The sequence below is a fragment of the Anas platyrhynchos genome, chromosome 4 (genome assembly GCF_047663525.1).
Source record: "Anas platyrhynchos isolate ZD024472 breed Pekin duck chromosome 4, IASCAAS_PekinDuck_T2T, whole genome shotgun sequence".
Lineage (NCBI taxonomy): Eukaryota > Metazoa > Chordata > Aves > Anseriformes > Anatidae > Anas > Anas platyrhynchos.
In genome coordinates, this window is record NC_092590.1 from 42,601,831 (window position 1) to 42,618,279 (window position 16,449).

Here is a 16,449-nt window from a genome sequence, read left to right on the forward strand (position 1 = left end):
TGCAGTACATGCAGTACACCCAATGCAATGCATGCAGTGCAATGCATGCAGTGAGCGCAGTGCAATATGTGCATGCTTGCCCGCCTGCCAGCCCCCGAGAGCGGCTATTCCCCTGCCGCAGGAGCAGGGTCGGGAAACACCGCTCGTCACCACAGAGCCGTAAACAGCCATCTCCTTGGAGAGGGAGTTTCCACCAGCTACCAACTTTCCTATCCTACGCCCCGGCACGACGCCGTTTTTAGAAAAACCGTAAACAATGGGAAACTTGAGAAAAAATTTTCCTCCCTCGGGGGCTGCCTTAACTAATTAGTTTGTTTGGCGGCGGAGGAAAGTCCCGCTCTCCATCTGCGCAGTGTTTCCAGCTCCCAGCCCGTTCCGTTCCCCCCCGCGTTACGCCTTCCAGTGTCCCCCGGCGGCACGGGATGCTCGGGGCGGGGGGGGGGGGGGAGGTATATGAGCGGGGAGGGAAGCCGGTCCCATGTCCCCGCACCGGCTCCCGGGGGTGCTGCATTTGGGGGAGGCACGGGCAGGCTCCCGGAGCCTCTCATTGCCGAGCGAGGTGAACCCGGTGCCGGCTTCCCCGCCCGGCGCCCTCGCCGAGCCGGGGCGAAGCGGAATCCCGCAACTTCACAGACCGCAAATAAATAAATAAATAAAAATTAAAACCGAGTCAATAATCATTTTTTTTTTTTTCCCCAAAAAAATCAATTTTATTGCTGCCGAAGATCGCATGCCAGCCGCCAGCGGTTATCCCCCGGGACAGGGCACGGCCCACGGGCGGCCCCGCCACACGCGCGGGGGCTGCGACGCCGCCGCTGCCGCCGCCGCCACCGGCCGCCCACCAGCACCAACGGCGGGCGCCGGGCGCCCCCCAGCGGCGGCAGCGCCGCACTGCGCCCACCCGCCCCGGCACGGCACGGGCGGCGCCGAGCGGCCCCGCGGGGAAGGAGGAGGCGGTGGCGGGGGGGGACGAGACCGGCCGCGACCCCCTCACACCGCCCTCACCGGGGTCCCGTCTCCCCGCCGTGCCCGTCGGTGTCTGTCAGCCGCCGGCGGGGAGAGGCGTCCCCCGGCGCCGCCGTCCTGCCCGCCCCTGCCCACCTCTCGGCGTTACGGCACGTCTAAAGCGGGGCCGGCGGGGCCGTTTGCCGGTAAAACGGCTTTCGTCAGGGACAAATTAATAAAACCAAAAAGCCCTTCGCCCGTCGAGGAAACCGGGCACCGGGAAGCGGCGGGGCGGCGGACGAGCCGGAGGTGAGGGCAAAGCGGCGGGGCCGGGGGCCGGGGCCGTTCCCCGGGGAGCGGCGTCGGGGCGCCCCCCACGCGTGCCCGAGGGGCGCGCCCCCGCGGCACAGCCGGGCCGGCGGGGCAGGAACCCTGGCGGGGGCGCGCACGCGGGACCCCCTCCTGGCGCCGTGCCCGCGCAGCGCCCGCCGGCTCCGCGACCCCCCCCCGGCTCCCCGCCCGCCGCCTCCATTTTGTGGTGCGGGGTGCCCCGGCCAGCGCTGTGTTAAAGCCTCGGCGCGGAATTAAAAGCCCCGATGATCTGAGGCAGCCCTCTAATGCGAAATGACAAATTGCACTTAGGCGATACATGAACGAGAAAATGATTTATGGATTTTCGCGATGGTCTGAGCAAATGAAGGCGACATGAATTATACATCCTAATATGCAGTATATCATTTTCTAATAACACTGGTTTAGTTCTAATGCTCGACGCTGCTCTCTTCGATAGGGGGTATTGATTAAATAAAAAGTCCGAGGGCTATCTTTAAACCGGACGCGTATCTTCGGCAGGCACCAGCTGAGGTTTATATATTTACCCGCTGCTAAAGCAGAGGGCTCTCGCCGGATCCGTGACACCGTGGCTTTTAGCATTTCCATCTGTCATCATTTAATTTGGCAGTGACTTCGCCAAATGAAGACCGATCTCTCGTATCGCTGCATTTTGCTCCATGCTGCGCTTTAGAAACGTAAATAGATGACATCAGGTCTGTAAATCCACCGTGCAGACGGGGATAGCACCTCGGTAAGTCAAAGCCTTTTCTCCCTGCCAGATGTCTCTCGTGCCGCCTTGGCACCCCAACCACCACGACTGCCCAAGGGGCATTTCCTGGCAAGGAGAACGTATGATAAACGATACTCGCGCTCAACCAGAACTTTCCTAGCGTCTCCACTCACTGGATTTCACAGATTTCCTTCAAGAGAAAAAAACTTTGCTTTTAACTCATGTGTACTGGGAGAGAGAACCGGTGTGAAAAACAGTGCATGTGCCTGAGGGGAGGAGGAGCTGTCAAATGGGGGGCTTAGCCCCAGATTCAGCTGCATTAGAGTGCCCCAAGCCCAGGGCTCCCCCCCTCACAACCAAGTACCTTTGCTTTTCATCACAGAGTAGCAGTGAAGTGATCGTGACATAAGCTGTGAGTATTCACAATGATTTAAGTTTTTCCTAGGTTAAAGTATCTCATGACACTGCGAAGGACAAGCAAGGCCTGCCCTTGTGTGAACTGGTTTAGAACAGAGCTGGGGAAGATGAAGGCAGAGGATCAATGCATTCATTTGGGGGTTAAATCAGTGATTACTGGGGGGAGGTGAGGAAAAGCTACATTTCTCACTACCCAAATGAACTGTTGTGGTGGTTCTGAAACAAAAAGAGTTGTGTAAATCTGAAATGCCCAACTGCTGCATTTTGGATTGAACAATTGCTTTCCTAACCTGTAAAAACATGGTTTTTGGAGTAGAAAGCAATTCCCAGCTGTTTAGTTGAGGCACCAAAAGGATCTTCTGGTCCCATTCTAGGTATCAGCCTTACTATTAGGCCAAGGAACTTTGTGACGGCTTTCCTGTCTGGATGTTAATAACACTGAGAATTGGGATTTTTTCCCCTCCTGTCTTCTCTCCCCCCAAATCTTAAATTGCTATTACTTGTTTAAAAAAACATAAACCCCACCCATGTCCTCCTTTGAGACAATTAATAACAGCGCTTACTGCAGGAAAGATTACTGGAATCAATGATGTGATTAGGATTGTAAATAAGAACTAAAAGATGTCACCATAAGAAAAAGCCTGCTTTGCTAATAGGAAGATGTGTATGTTTTACTGATAGGTCTGTAGGATGAAAATCCTGCTTCAAACAGAGGTCGATACTGAACAATTTCAGAAATTAACTAAGAGGCCTGATTAAGGTTATTTGTGTCAGAGGGAAAGGTTCACTGCCACCACTCCCTCAATGGATTTCTTTCTTAATTGCCAATGAGGAGACAAAACAGGAAGGCTAGACCATTTGGCTAATCAATAAAAAAGCCTGCCTTCATGTTTGCCTGAGGAGCACTCCTTGGGTCAGATCAATACGGCAGCCACCAAAGTTCTCGCAGAGGTCACCAGCGATCAAGATGTTTTCTGATGGCTTTTAAACAATGCTGGAGCCAAGCATCTGCCGCGAGGCTGTGGATGTAAGCAGATTCAGAGCTACGGTGTTAATCATCATCCTCATGCTTATGGGAGGACTCCTGGTGATAAAAACAACCCGTATTTATGACCTTAGACAGCTGTTTTAATAAATGAAGACAAAGTATTACTTCATTACATGCTCTGCACTGTGCCAGTTATCAGATTTGATGGAGCCTCTCCAGAAGGTGCCAGGAGTTCTTCCAAGTAAGAATTACAGTGTATGCACCACAGTCCAGAATGAAGTTGGACTGGATGCATCCTTTAGGGATTTAAGGCCAGCTTCTGTCTTCTTTTCTTTGCCCTCCCCACCCCCCAGCAAAATTCATCTGTTTACTTGCAGAAGAGAGATGACAGCTCTGTATCTAACTTACCTAATAGAAGGTGTTTCTTGCAAAATACTTTAATAAGGCAAAATTACCAACCATTTAACTAGAATTTTCAGAAAGATAGTTTACGGCATAGATAGAAACCAGGTATTGCATCAGTTGAGAAGCAAAATATTATCCCATGTATCAAGCCAGGCAACATCAAGCCACTATTTTCTCTATAAATTTTTTTCTACGATATGGCTCAATCAGCTGCACCCATTTCTTTGAACTTTATAGAAACACAGTTGACCTGTATCTGAATTTAACAAATGCTGCTAAGCTTGAATGATTACTGGTGCAAAGGAGGACAAAACCAGAGTAAAAAACTTCAGTTGCTTGAGATGCTGTTAAGCTTCTTATTATACACTCAAAGCCATAGGTAGATGTAGTTACTCATGATAAAGAAAATTGTTCTGTTGATTTTCTTTTCAACAGCAAGTTCAAGCCTTGAACTAAAGCATAGCTTGTTTTGAGGTTCAGCTTGAAAGTGGTAGTTAAGAACATAAAACTTTTATTCTTATCCTCATAATACTGCATACACAGTGCTTGACAGAATAAATAGAAAAAAAATAGATTGCCCAGAAGAATTTACATTCTTGGGCCTCAGTTTTATATATATGTATATAAAATTGTCAGTGTAATTCTATCATGAGTAACTGTACCAGCTACACAGCAGATAACAACAGCATTGGCTATGAAGGGAAAGGAGTAAGAGGGGAAAAATGATGTTTATAATCATTCAGTCACTTGGGAAAAGATTGCATATCCATATTTCTGTAGCTATTCTAGGTGGAGCTACTTGCACTACCAATAGTTAAGTCTGCATTTTTCTGTTTGAATCTTTCCGTGAGACACCACACTCAGGTGCTTGCTTTTCATCCTTAAGTTGCAGATGGCCAGTGTCAGCTTTTCCATACTGTTACACACCTCAGTTTGAACATTGAGGAAGTTCCAACTGGAAAGCTGTTTAGTCAGGTATGAGGCAATAATCGAGGAAGATACATTATTTTGTCCATGCAAAAAACATGACAGGATTCAATTCAGAAATTTTGCCACCTCCACGTTTTGGAAGAGCGAGTTTAGCAGATGGAGGTCTCAAGAGTGCTTTTTGCCATTCTCAGAATGACGCGCGAAAGCGATGAGTCCTTGAAAAGCCTCAGTTTACACACTCAGACTTATAAGCTGGTCCTTGAAGAACCTGCATGTAAGAGAACTAGACATACCCTCTCACAACTCCTGCTTAGAGGTCAGCCTGCATGACAACAGCCCCGTGAGTTCATACGTTCCACACAATTGCTGTGGAGGATGAGCACCATTTTTCTCACTCAGAATGGTTTCTTCCAGGATTGTGCAGACTTATCTGCAGAGCTAGATATAGATTCAAAGCATGTGTACACTTACTACTCCCACTGGTGGCAGGGAAAAGGAGAAAGTAGAGGAAAAAAAAAATGTATATGGAGGAAAACATGCAGAACAGCAGAAAAAGAAAGTCACAAGAGCAAAAGCACAGAGAAATAACTAAAACATAAGTGCAACAAAATAAGCAGCAAGAGAAAAAAAAAAAAAGGTTTAGACTTACAAGCAAAAAGACTAATCACATACGTAAATACCCTGCCAGACTTTTCAGCATCATTCTAAACTACTGTAGCCTAACAAAAAGCTGTTACCGTACCCTTTTTTTTTTTTTTTTTTTTTTTTTTTTTTCAGCAGGCTTTATATATGCATGGAAAATCTCACAACTGCTAACTGTTACTTAATTAGGTGAAGCGGGAGTAGTCTGTGCTATACATCTCAATGGCCCACCCGCTATTTGCTCTGCACGCTGGGGCCCGGTGGTGCTGTGATTCCAGCTTTTCAGTCAAGAAACCCAAGCAGAAGGTCGCCGCTGGCAGCAGCAGCCCCTGCTGAGCTGGGCACCTCTGGGGACTGTGTGTGGCCAGCAGCTGCAAGGCTGTCCTGCTCAGCAGCACCTCGCCGCAACGGGCACAGAGGTGTGCACCTCACTCAGCAAAACTGGGAAAAGTTACTAACAAAGTATGAAAGTCGCATAATAAATGCTCGATTTTAAAGTTACTCGTGCTGTTGCTTCTTGCATGCCTATGCATGACAGCTGTTAAAAGATCCCTCCCCGCTGCCCAGCAGCCCTGCAGTTTGTTCACTGGAGCGAGGGACCCGAGCGGTACCAGAGGCGTGTGCTGGGACAAGATCTGTTGAAAGAAGGCTTTTGTTTGATCAGTGTACACAATGAGTGACGCTGGCGGTGTTGAATCAGGGCTGGCTGGTACCTGCAGGACCTCAGCCTCTTCGGTTAGTAAACACTGCATGAGGCAGGTGGTACCAGGAAGGAAAAGAATGATCTCCTAATTAAATATCTTGGGTGCCCTGTGCTGTTGTGCGTTACAGTATGCAACATGTACCCCGGGTCCTTGGTTTTAGGAGGGACTGTAACAGCCTGATGAATGTCTTTAGATGTGAATGGAGGAAGGCTAGTGAAGCAGCAGGGTGCGATGGGGAGAGCTCAGGAGTTGGGGACAGCTTTACAGGGAGTGGAGGGCCGGCATGGTATGCACCAAAGCAGCCTGCAGGCACATGTGACTGTCTCCTAACATGCCCGCAAGCAAGCTGCTGAATCACACCTGCTTCCTTTAATTCTGGTGTTCTCTCGATCTGCAGGCTTTACTATGCAAATCTTTTTGAAGTAGCACATGCATATACAATCGTATACATATGCTTATACGTAATTACACGGACCTTGATGTTGCGCTTGGAAAGAAACGACAGTGCTTCGAGATGGGTGTGCGTGGGGAGAGGGGAGTGCAGCTGCCATTGAGTTCAGCGGGAGCAACGGCCAACACAGAACGGATCCTGCCTCGAGTCAGAGGCAATGTCTCTTAATTCAACGCAGGGGAGGAGGCAAAACGTTGCCCTGCGGCGGGCAGGGCTACCCTGCCGTGGTGCTGCTCAGTGTGCCGGCTGCCTGGGCTCGGTGGCTGCTCCTCCCGGCTGCCAAACACCAGTGCAGAGCCCCGGTGCTGCGGGGAGCGAGAGCATCCCTTGCCAGCAGCAGCCTTTCTGTTCCTCTGCTGCGCACGGCAGCGCTGATGGAGAGCTGTGAGCTGTAGCAGCTGCTGCTTTGAAGGGATGGTCCGGCAAATCCTGCAGCTGTGGGAGGCAGCAGCTGGATCGCAAAAAATCAGCATCGTGCCCATGCAAAACGGAGCTGTGCCTATCACAGATACAAGTAGCAACGCTGCGCACTGTTGCATAGTAATCTGCACTGCCATACAGTCACGAGAGTATGTTCCCTGAATGCAAAGAGCTGACTTAAAGAAGGAGCCAATTTGGTGGAGAAAAATGTAACACAGGCAGCATGATAACTCTGCTTTAGCTAGGCATGAAAGTGAAGGGATTTGCAGAAAAATGAGGGAAAAGGAAGGCGAGACAGGAAGGGCTCAAGTTGTGGGAAGTGTAAAATGGAAGAACGAGGCATATACATGTAATTTAGGGTAGAGTGGGAAGCTGGTGGAAATCTTGTAGGAAGGCTTGGATTTCTTGGGCTTTGAAGAGCATTCAAGACTTTACTGGCTTTCGGTGCTTATCAGATTTCCATGTACTTGGGGGACACTTGGTGAGAAGGAATAGTTGTTTCCTGTAAGTGGTGGGGTCAAGATCAGAGTGGGAATATTTTGTAACAATTTGTTGCTATTACTAGTTGTCATCTGCTATTGGCTTTAATTGGGAAAGCCTCATCTGGAATAATATGCCAGAAAGTTGTCTGCTGCTCTCTCTTGGGGCTGTAACGTTATGCAGTAGGGATCCAGAGAGCTTGTGTTCCACAGTTTCTGTCTCACCATAGTTTCTAAAAAGAATCTGAAGGTGATCAGAAACCTAGTTTATAATGTTCAATTTGTTCGCTGTGAAAAAAAAAAAAAAAAAAAGAAGAAGAAAAAAAGGATATACATGTATACTTTTGATCCTTTGCCATATTTTGCTCAGCACAGAAAGGAACAAAAGCACAATTAGGAAGGAAGAAATAGCCTTTATGGCATTACCAAAGTGCCAATAAATAGCTTCAGAAATGCTGTTCTTATTGCAGTCAAAGAGAGAAAAGCCAAATAATAGTTGTATACATTGATTTTGCAATGTAACTATAGGCTTACAAGGCAGTGTTGAAGAATATCAGCTGAAAATCCTTGACCAGAATTCAGAAAATTTTAGCATCATTATAAGCCCTGTATTTACAGAACTGTGTATATAAAACTTCATGTATTAATGTCCCTTTTTAGGAATTTCAACAGGTAATAAATATTCTCAACCATCTTATGTTGTGGTCTCTGTGGGAAGAGAGAGGATAATATCTGACTGGTATTCTGATTTGAAAAACCACAAAAAATGTGGCTAGAAAAAAAAAGTATTTAACTATGTATGTATATATATATACAAATGTATATATATATCCTGCCAAAATGACCTTTCTGGGTAATAATTTGTTTCTGAACATTTCTGGAAGTGATTGCTGTAATAAAACAGTTTCCAGAGCTTACATGTTTTAAGGGAATGGCAAACAGACTTTTGATGTGTTACCAAAGACTGCGGCATGTACTCTTGCTTTGCTAGTGGTGGTGACTTGGAAAAACTGTTTTACTGTTCCATGCCTCAGTCTTTATAATGGGCATATTATTTCTTTTCTGTGAAATAGTTCACTAGATCAATGAGTAAGAAAGTCCTATACAGGAATCAGACTTCATTACCATATGTGAGCCTAATATGAGAAGGGTTGTCCATAAGCCTGCCTTCTGAAAAGTGAGACAGAGGTAGAAATGTTTTCTTTGGGCATCCTTAAGGCAGAAGTCTGAGATCTTTTCTCAGGAACTTGTTGTGGTTAGGCAGTTTGAACAGTGCAATGTTAGAGCTTCCAGTGTGTGGTGGTTTTACTCGGCTGGGCAGCTGAGCTCCGCCATAATCACTCTCTTCCCCTCCTCAAGGGGAAAGAGGGAGAAAATACAATGAAAAGGGCTCAAGGGATGAGATAAGGACAGGGAGATCGCTCAACAGTTATCGTCATGGGCAGAACAGACTCAGCATAGGGAGATTAACAAAATTTATTATTAACAAAAAATATTACAAAATTATTACCTGTTACTAACAAGCTAGAGAAGTGAGAAACAAAAAAAACTCACCCAAACTAAAAGTATCTTCCCCCATTCACTGTCTTGTATGTCCTCCCTGAGAGGTACAGGGGAACAGGGAATGGAGGCTGTTGTCAGTCCCTAATGCTTTGTCTCCTGTCTCCACCACTCCTCAGTCACTCTCTGAGTCACTCTCTGCCCCTGCTCCACGTGGGGTCCCTCCCAGGGGATGCCATCCTTCCCGAACTGATCCTGCAGGGGCTGCCTACAGGCAGCAGCTCTTCAAGAACTGCTCCCACACGGCTCTGTACTACAGGGTCCATCCATCCCCCAGGAGCAAACTGCTCCAGGACAGGTCCCCCACGGGTGGCAGCTCCCACCAGAGCCCCTGCTCCTGTGTGGGCTCCTCTCCACAGGCTGCAGCTCCGGCTCGGGGCCTGCTCCTGCGGGGGCTCTCCATGGGCTGCAGCCTCCTCCAGGCCACATCCACCTGCTCCACCGGGGGCTCCTCCATGGGCTGCAGTGTGGAGATCTGCTCCATGTGGGACCCATGGGCTGCAGGGGGACAGCCTGCTCCACCAGGGACCTCTCCACAGGCCGCAGGGGAACTTCTGCTGCATGCCTGGAGCATCTCCTGCCCTCCTGCTGCACGGACCTTGGGGTCTGCAGGGCTGGTTCTCACTCTTCACTCTCCCAGCTGCTGTTGCATAGCAGGTTGTTTTTTTTTCCCGTTTCTTAAAAATGCTCTCACAGAGATGCAAACAACATTGCTTATTAGCTTCTGGACTCTTCTCAGAGGTCACCTGCTACCAAAACCTTGCCACATAAACCAAATACACAGTGCTGCATCAAAAATGAGGTTGTGGCCAAAATACAGCCTGATATAGATGTGTTTGGCTTGTTCAAATGCCTTCAAAATTTTCAGATAGGTTAATTTTGTAGTGGCAAGGTTTATTGGTTGCCCACTGTACGCTGATCATTGATAACATCTGCCTTGACTTGAAAGAAGTCAGTTGACATTCCATATTGCTTGAATTGTCTAATATACTAGAACTGTGATTATATGATAAACTTGAACTTGATCCAGATTGCTGGATGATCAGTTATCATGTATATGATCTATCTACTCATGTAGATGCTAATCATATATTAATGATCTAAAAAGCCTAGCAGAAGTATTAAAATGCCTTAACAGTAGGATAGAGGTTTCCTTAGTACCATCTGGTCACCAAATGTGACATTAGGCAGTAAAAGCTTTCAGTTTGTGAGAGCGGTAGAGAAGGATTTACAAAATGGTTTAACCTTTCTGCAATAAGAGCATTGTAACTTATGCATCTGTTCTATTCCCACTTAAATTGCTGGAGGTTTTTGCACTGATTTTTATTAGAGGTAAGATGAGATCCTGCTTGTAGATATGGCTTCCTTTGTCCTACAGATCTGTGTGTGTTTGTCAGCCAGTGGATAACAGTTCTTTAATCATGGTTTTTCATCTTCCTTCCTTCCTTCCTTCCTTCCTTCCTTCCTTCCTTCCTTCCTTCCTTCCTTCCTTCCTTCCTTCCTTCCCTCCCTCCCTCCCTCCCTCCCTCCCTCCCTCCCTCCTGTACAGGAAAGATAGAAACTTATTTTCTCTGGCACTTACTGCAAACAGTAAAAATTTTGCCTGAAATTAGGAATGGTCTGTATGCAACCAGCATATGTTTTAGTTAAAATGTTTTGGAATCGTATTCCTTGTTTTTATCATTTGATGCTGTCATCATTTTTTGACTTTGCTCTGTAATGTGTGTACATGTACACACACACATACATAAAAGTGGAAATAAAACTGTCAGTTACAGAAATTTGATCTTGCATTTAATGAACGGGTGAAATTATGAGGAAAAGTCCACAGGCTGTTAGGACACAGACAGGAAATACAGGACCAGGACCCTAGAACCAGCAATACAGAGAACCTTTTCTAAACAGTATGGCATGCTGTCCCCATAATTTTTGACAAGCACATATTTTGACAAATAAAACAGGGATTATTAGTAATTAGTTTCACTGTGAATAATGATCTTGGATTAGGAAACCAAACTTCTGTGTCTCATTGTATTTTCCTTGCACTTCCTCAGACCAAATGAATTGGATTAGATTGTGGTGCAAAGTGCTGGAAGTTTCCATTTTAAAAAATTATGGAAAGCGAAGTAAATAGAAAGAAAGCACCCGTTGCGTTTTATTGCCTTTTTAATGGAGGTTATAACTAGAGTTGTTTTCTTGTAGCTTTAAACTGAGTAGCTATGAGCAGTTACTCTTAACGGAGTCAATATGGACTAGATCCAAAAGTTTTTCAAGCAAATAGTGAGATTTCCAGCGATTTCAGTGTTCTTTTGATCAGACCCTTAATCTTGTAGAAAATGCTGGGCTTAATAGGACTATAGTGTATGTGGTACTGACTGCATATGGAGTTCACTTTTGTGTCTAAAGGAGAAGAAGATGGAGATTTACTAACTGATTTTCTGTAAGTATTGTTTTACTTCATTGTCATTCTATTCCCTTTCCAGCTGTTTTTGTATATAAAAAGTAAATCCCCTTTAAAAGGTCTGCTTTTGTGTTAAGGTACTTAAAGTTCAATGTCTTTGTGTCAAAGAGCTTTTATGAAAGAAGATTTGTCCAGGCATATCCTGTAATAAACATCAGGAAACTGCAGGGCTTGGCTAATGGTGGCAGTATAGCAAGTATATAGTTTAATTAGCTGGCTTTACATCAGCATTAATTTTCTGCCCCCCTCCTTTTTTTTTTTTTTTCTTTCTTTTTTTTTTTTTTAAATCTTTTCTATTTACTTATTTATTTTGTAATCTGAATATTTATGTCCTGTTGTGGTTAAATGGTCCTAAATAGTTTTCTGGTTCATAGGTAGTATAAAATGCATCATCCTTGGCTGATGCACTGAAGGCTGTGTGAAAGCAGATTACATCTCTGCGTGGTATTCATTGATTAAGTGTTTGAAGAGCAAAGTTGCTCATCTTTAAAGACAACTTCCTTCAGTACAAAATATATAGGAAAATGAGTATTTCTGGATTAGTTAAAAGCAAGGGCTGTCACAGAGGTAATAGGAATAACTTGTATGTTGGCCAGAAGTTTAATTAGGATTAAGCAAAACAGAAAACTAGAGCTTTAGCCTATCTGATATAAACCAAAAGTGAGAGCCCTTAAACAGTTTGAGGCAGGGAGGGAGTTTAAGGTTGTTACAAAATGGAAAGGGAAAGACAGTGAATAGTTGCAGTGGTAATGGAGAGGAGGAGCAATTACAGAAGATATCATAAAAGAATAAGGAAATACATATTCACAAAAATCCCAGAGAGAAAATTATGAAAGAAGGCTTTAGCAACTAAAAAGTAGAATATGAAGTTGTAATCCCACCACTACGTTTATTCCTGTGAATGACCAAGTGAAAACATAATACTTATTTTGGATGCAATGATGCTGAAGGTGATAATGAGCTATAACGACAGAATCACCGTCAAAGTTCTCAGGTGAAAATAGCAGGTTTTAGAAAACAATTTTAAGTGTATGATTTAATTGGTAATTCTTGGATAATTATTATTGCTGACAGTCCAGGAACAGATTATTTGAATGGACATACAGGTATATAGTTATGATCTCCCAGATTTAGTTGCACTTACGGAAGGTACAGCTTGACTCTTAGAGAAGAAATCAGGCCTGGTCAGTCAGGCTGGACATCAGTCTGGTGAGCCATCCCCTCAAGGGCACAAAGTGAGTTTCAGCCCCTTGAACAGTGAAAAATGCATTTCCACGTGACACTCGTGCTGGCTGGGACCAGGCAAAGAGAGGTTTACGGGCAGGGTTACACTGTGAGCAGCGCGACAGAGAATGGTGCCGATGGAGGACCCAGAGGGTGCTGGTTCACCTCAGGACCTGGTCGTCCCTCAGGAGAACTTCACCACAGAGTTCTCCTGCAGGCCTTCCAGCAAAAGGGAGGTTTTAATTACTTTGAAGGAGAAAAATAAAGATGTAAATGAGAAATACATGTGGTTGCAGATGCTTGCAGGTGTTCACTGTCAATGCTTTTGTTTGCTTAAAAAGTCCTCAGCCCCCCTTGCTTCTGAAGGAGGAGAAAAATTTGCTTGCAAGCTGTTTAAAAATAATTTTGTTCTCATTTATGTGGGAAGATAAATTGTGATACTCATGAAACTATTTCATTTTAATCAAGTATTTTAAAAGATGTTTAGTATTCAAGGATGGTCTGGTCCTAGAAAGTTTATCTTATTGTTCTGTGTGTCTTAGCTGTTGATCCAACCCTCAGAAAAATCAAATTACAAAGCTGCAAGCAAAGTCTTATTGTATTTCTCCACTGTGTTGCGTCGATTTCTTCTGAAGAAACCTATTGTAAGAGGCTGTGCTTTCCAAGCACTTGGACTGTCTTGTATCTCAAACTGCTAATAAATGCCAGCTATAACTAATAGCAGCATTGGTATGTGGTTCACATTAAGAACAGCAGGACTACTTTTAAAACTGGAGTGGCTGCCAGTTACTAGGAGCAGAGTCTGTCACAGCAATAGTGGGTCTTCCCAAGGGGGTGTGTGAGGGTTTCAGCCATAAATAAACCTTCTCAGACCAGAACTGTGCAGACTTTTGCATTTTGAGGTTAATTGGAGCTTGTGTGGTGCCACTCCTTACACCATCAAGCTTTAACAGAAGAATGCAGGGAAGAGCCATGCAGAAACATAGGTATCTACATTTGGGTTGTTTGCCCTGTGCAATCTGTAGGTTCATGCTTTCAACTGTGGGGATGAAAGTGGGAGAAGACTACAGCAGACATTTTTCTCTCCCCCTTTTGTCTTTTTTCAGCTACCTGTGTATCCTCTTTCCTTTTCTACTTTATTTCCATATACTTGACTCCCTCCTGACAACAGAGGTATTTTTTGACTTTCTTTCTGTCCTCCATAATGTGATTCTGTCACCATTTTATCATTTGTGGAGATGCCTTCAGACTTAGGTGGTTTGGGTTTGTCTCTCTTTGCTGGCTTGATAGATTGTACAGAGCCTACTTATCCACCCATACACTTAAATGCCTGAGGTTAGCCAGTGGGGAACATGCCTTGAACTCTCTACCACATACTTTTGCTAGACCAGCCATAGTATTTGCCTCCAATTTGATAAGTGTGTTTTAATTACATGGATGCATGTTGCTAATGAAGGAATGCAGTAAAATTTAATTTGGCTATCGTAATATGTAGAATGGACTTAGTTTTTAAGCTGAAATGGCTGTACTTACAATATTTTTTTCAGAGAATTCCATATTGAAAATCAATTTATTCAAACAAGTTTTTGCAATAGTGGAAAAGTGTATATATAATTCTAAAATAGTTGTTTGAAACTCTGGATGAAATGAAGTTTACTTGTGTTTTTCAGAATTCACAGTAAATTTCTGCAATTGCATGGAACTGGTGTTCAGTTTAATTCACCATGCACAATACATTTTTGTGTTACTAATTTTAAAATACAAAGCTTAATGTTAAGGTTAGAATTTGAATGAGATAAGTAGGCAAATACAGATTTTTTTATATACACTTAGCTTTTCACTCACTATGATGCTGATGCTTAGATACCCTATTTAATGATAGTTAATACAGTGATACTGATTTTGTCCCTGCTGTGTTCATTATTAACCCCAGAAGGTAATGGAATTCTTATTAGACTCAGTACTGGATATTAATACTGTGTCTGACTATGGTATGAAAAAAAATGAAGAAAGCCTGCAAACCTTTGTAAGTTAATTGCCTGACTTAGAAACCACTAATGTACATGAGTAACATTTACTCATGCAGATTGTCTTAGTGAATTCAAAATCCCTCAGATGGGCGGTTGCAGAATAAGGCTATAAATCATAACTATATGGAAAGTCTAAGAAATGTTAATGGGAAGGCACCCACAAGATACCATCAAAATTTAAAAAGGTTTTATGAACAGTATTTTAAAAGCATATATAATTAAATGAAGGTACTGGTCAATGTTTAAAAATAAAGAAGAACTGGAAGTTGAGCCTAATTTGCATATATATGTACATATTTTTAAAAACTCTAGAACAACCATCAGTTCACAGTAGTAATTTCTATTCTATGTGGTAACCAAAGCCACCATGTCCATGTTCCTTCACACCTATTAACCAAATTTCCTTCACACCTGTTACTTACACATGCCTTTCTCCCCCAGGTTTTTAATTTATTTATGCTGCAGTTTGGGGCTGAAGTAAAATCAGTGCTGTGCAGACACCCAAGGCACGGAGGAGCCTGGTACCCTGCTTTTACATGGCAAGCAATGCTAGGACAAACACTGCTGGGACCTGGCTCATTGCTGAGGCCATGATGGCCCACCATGTTTTCAGCTGTTTCTCATGTATGTGAAGGGTTTAGGTACACTTAATGGTGATACTAACAAGCTCCTGGCCAAGCACAGTTTCTGTATCAGGGAAAGTGACTTTTTTTTTTTTTTTTTTTTTTTTCCACCATCAGGCAGCAGGTTAAGTGGTTATTGCTCCACTTCTGGTGTAGTTTGGGTGCCTTTAGCTGGGTACAATGACACCCTGCACATGGAGTACATGCAGCTGTAAAGTATAAAGCAATTATTTATCCATCAACACACATGAAATGTAGCTGAGATTTAATAAGCTGCTAGGGAAGTAGCAGCTTGATGAAGCACCTGGGGGAAAAGGGGTTTTGGTCTTTAGGTAGGTATCAGTTGGGAGGAAAGGTCTTATCTCTCTGGTTCCATGAAGTTGCTTCTTGGTGTTGTCATCTTTCACCATTTTTCTCAGCTCTGGTAACCCAACCTGGTAGGTGTTGCTGGCCTAGCTAGATTTCCAGCTATGGCTCTTTTTCTCTTTTAAAAATATATGTATTTATTTTAGCATTATATATTTTTCCATGTTGGTGTTGTCTTTTTGGGTGGCTGGCTAAGAGGCAGGGGCACTCTGGGGAGATGTTGGATAGCAGCAACCATGAGAGATGCAGGCTGCTCAAAAGCATCCTCTCCCCCCAGTGTGTGGCCTGGGGCTTGTGTCACCTGGAAGATTATAAGCCCCTGGGAGATGTGCAGCCTCTCTCAGCCCAGTGTATTGGGCTCAGATAGGAAACCTTTCTGTCAGCCAAAAATAGTCCTCACTGCTGGCAGTGTGCTGAAGAGAAAATATACCTCTCAAGGGGTGAGCCCCAGGGATGACTTCCATCTATGTTTTTTTTTGTTTTTTTTTTTTTTTTGTTTTTTCATTTCTAGTCAATTGTTTGGCTTGATCCATCTCTCTTGCATTTGTGGCAGGTGACCAAGCATCAGAAACTGTGGTAGAATTGGCACACAGGTACTTGTGGCAGCTGAAGGGGATGTGGGGCTTGGCTGCCAGGAGTGCCAGGGTAGGTGTGCTGCCATGGGGAGGTCAGCTTGGGGACTGGGAGATGTGCTGACAGCTCCAGCAGAGAGGCCTCTGCTGTTCTGTAAGGCCTCCCCAG

General features: G+C 44.4%; 1 long non-coding RNA gene across 1 annotated transcript; it reads left to right on the forward strand.

The window, feature by feature from the left end:
- Positions 1-865: 865 nt before the first annotated feature.
- On the forward strand, positions 866-5,891 carry LOC140002457 (uncharacterized). The gene is made up of 2 exons (XR_011809107.1): positions 866-1,254; positions 1,907-5,891. It is a non-coding gene; the product is annotated as an uncharacterized lncRNA (long non-coding RNA).
- The last annotated feature ends 10,558 nt before the right edge of the window (positions 5,892-16,449 follow it).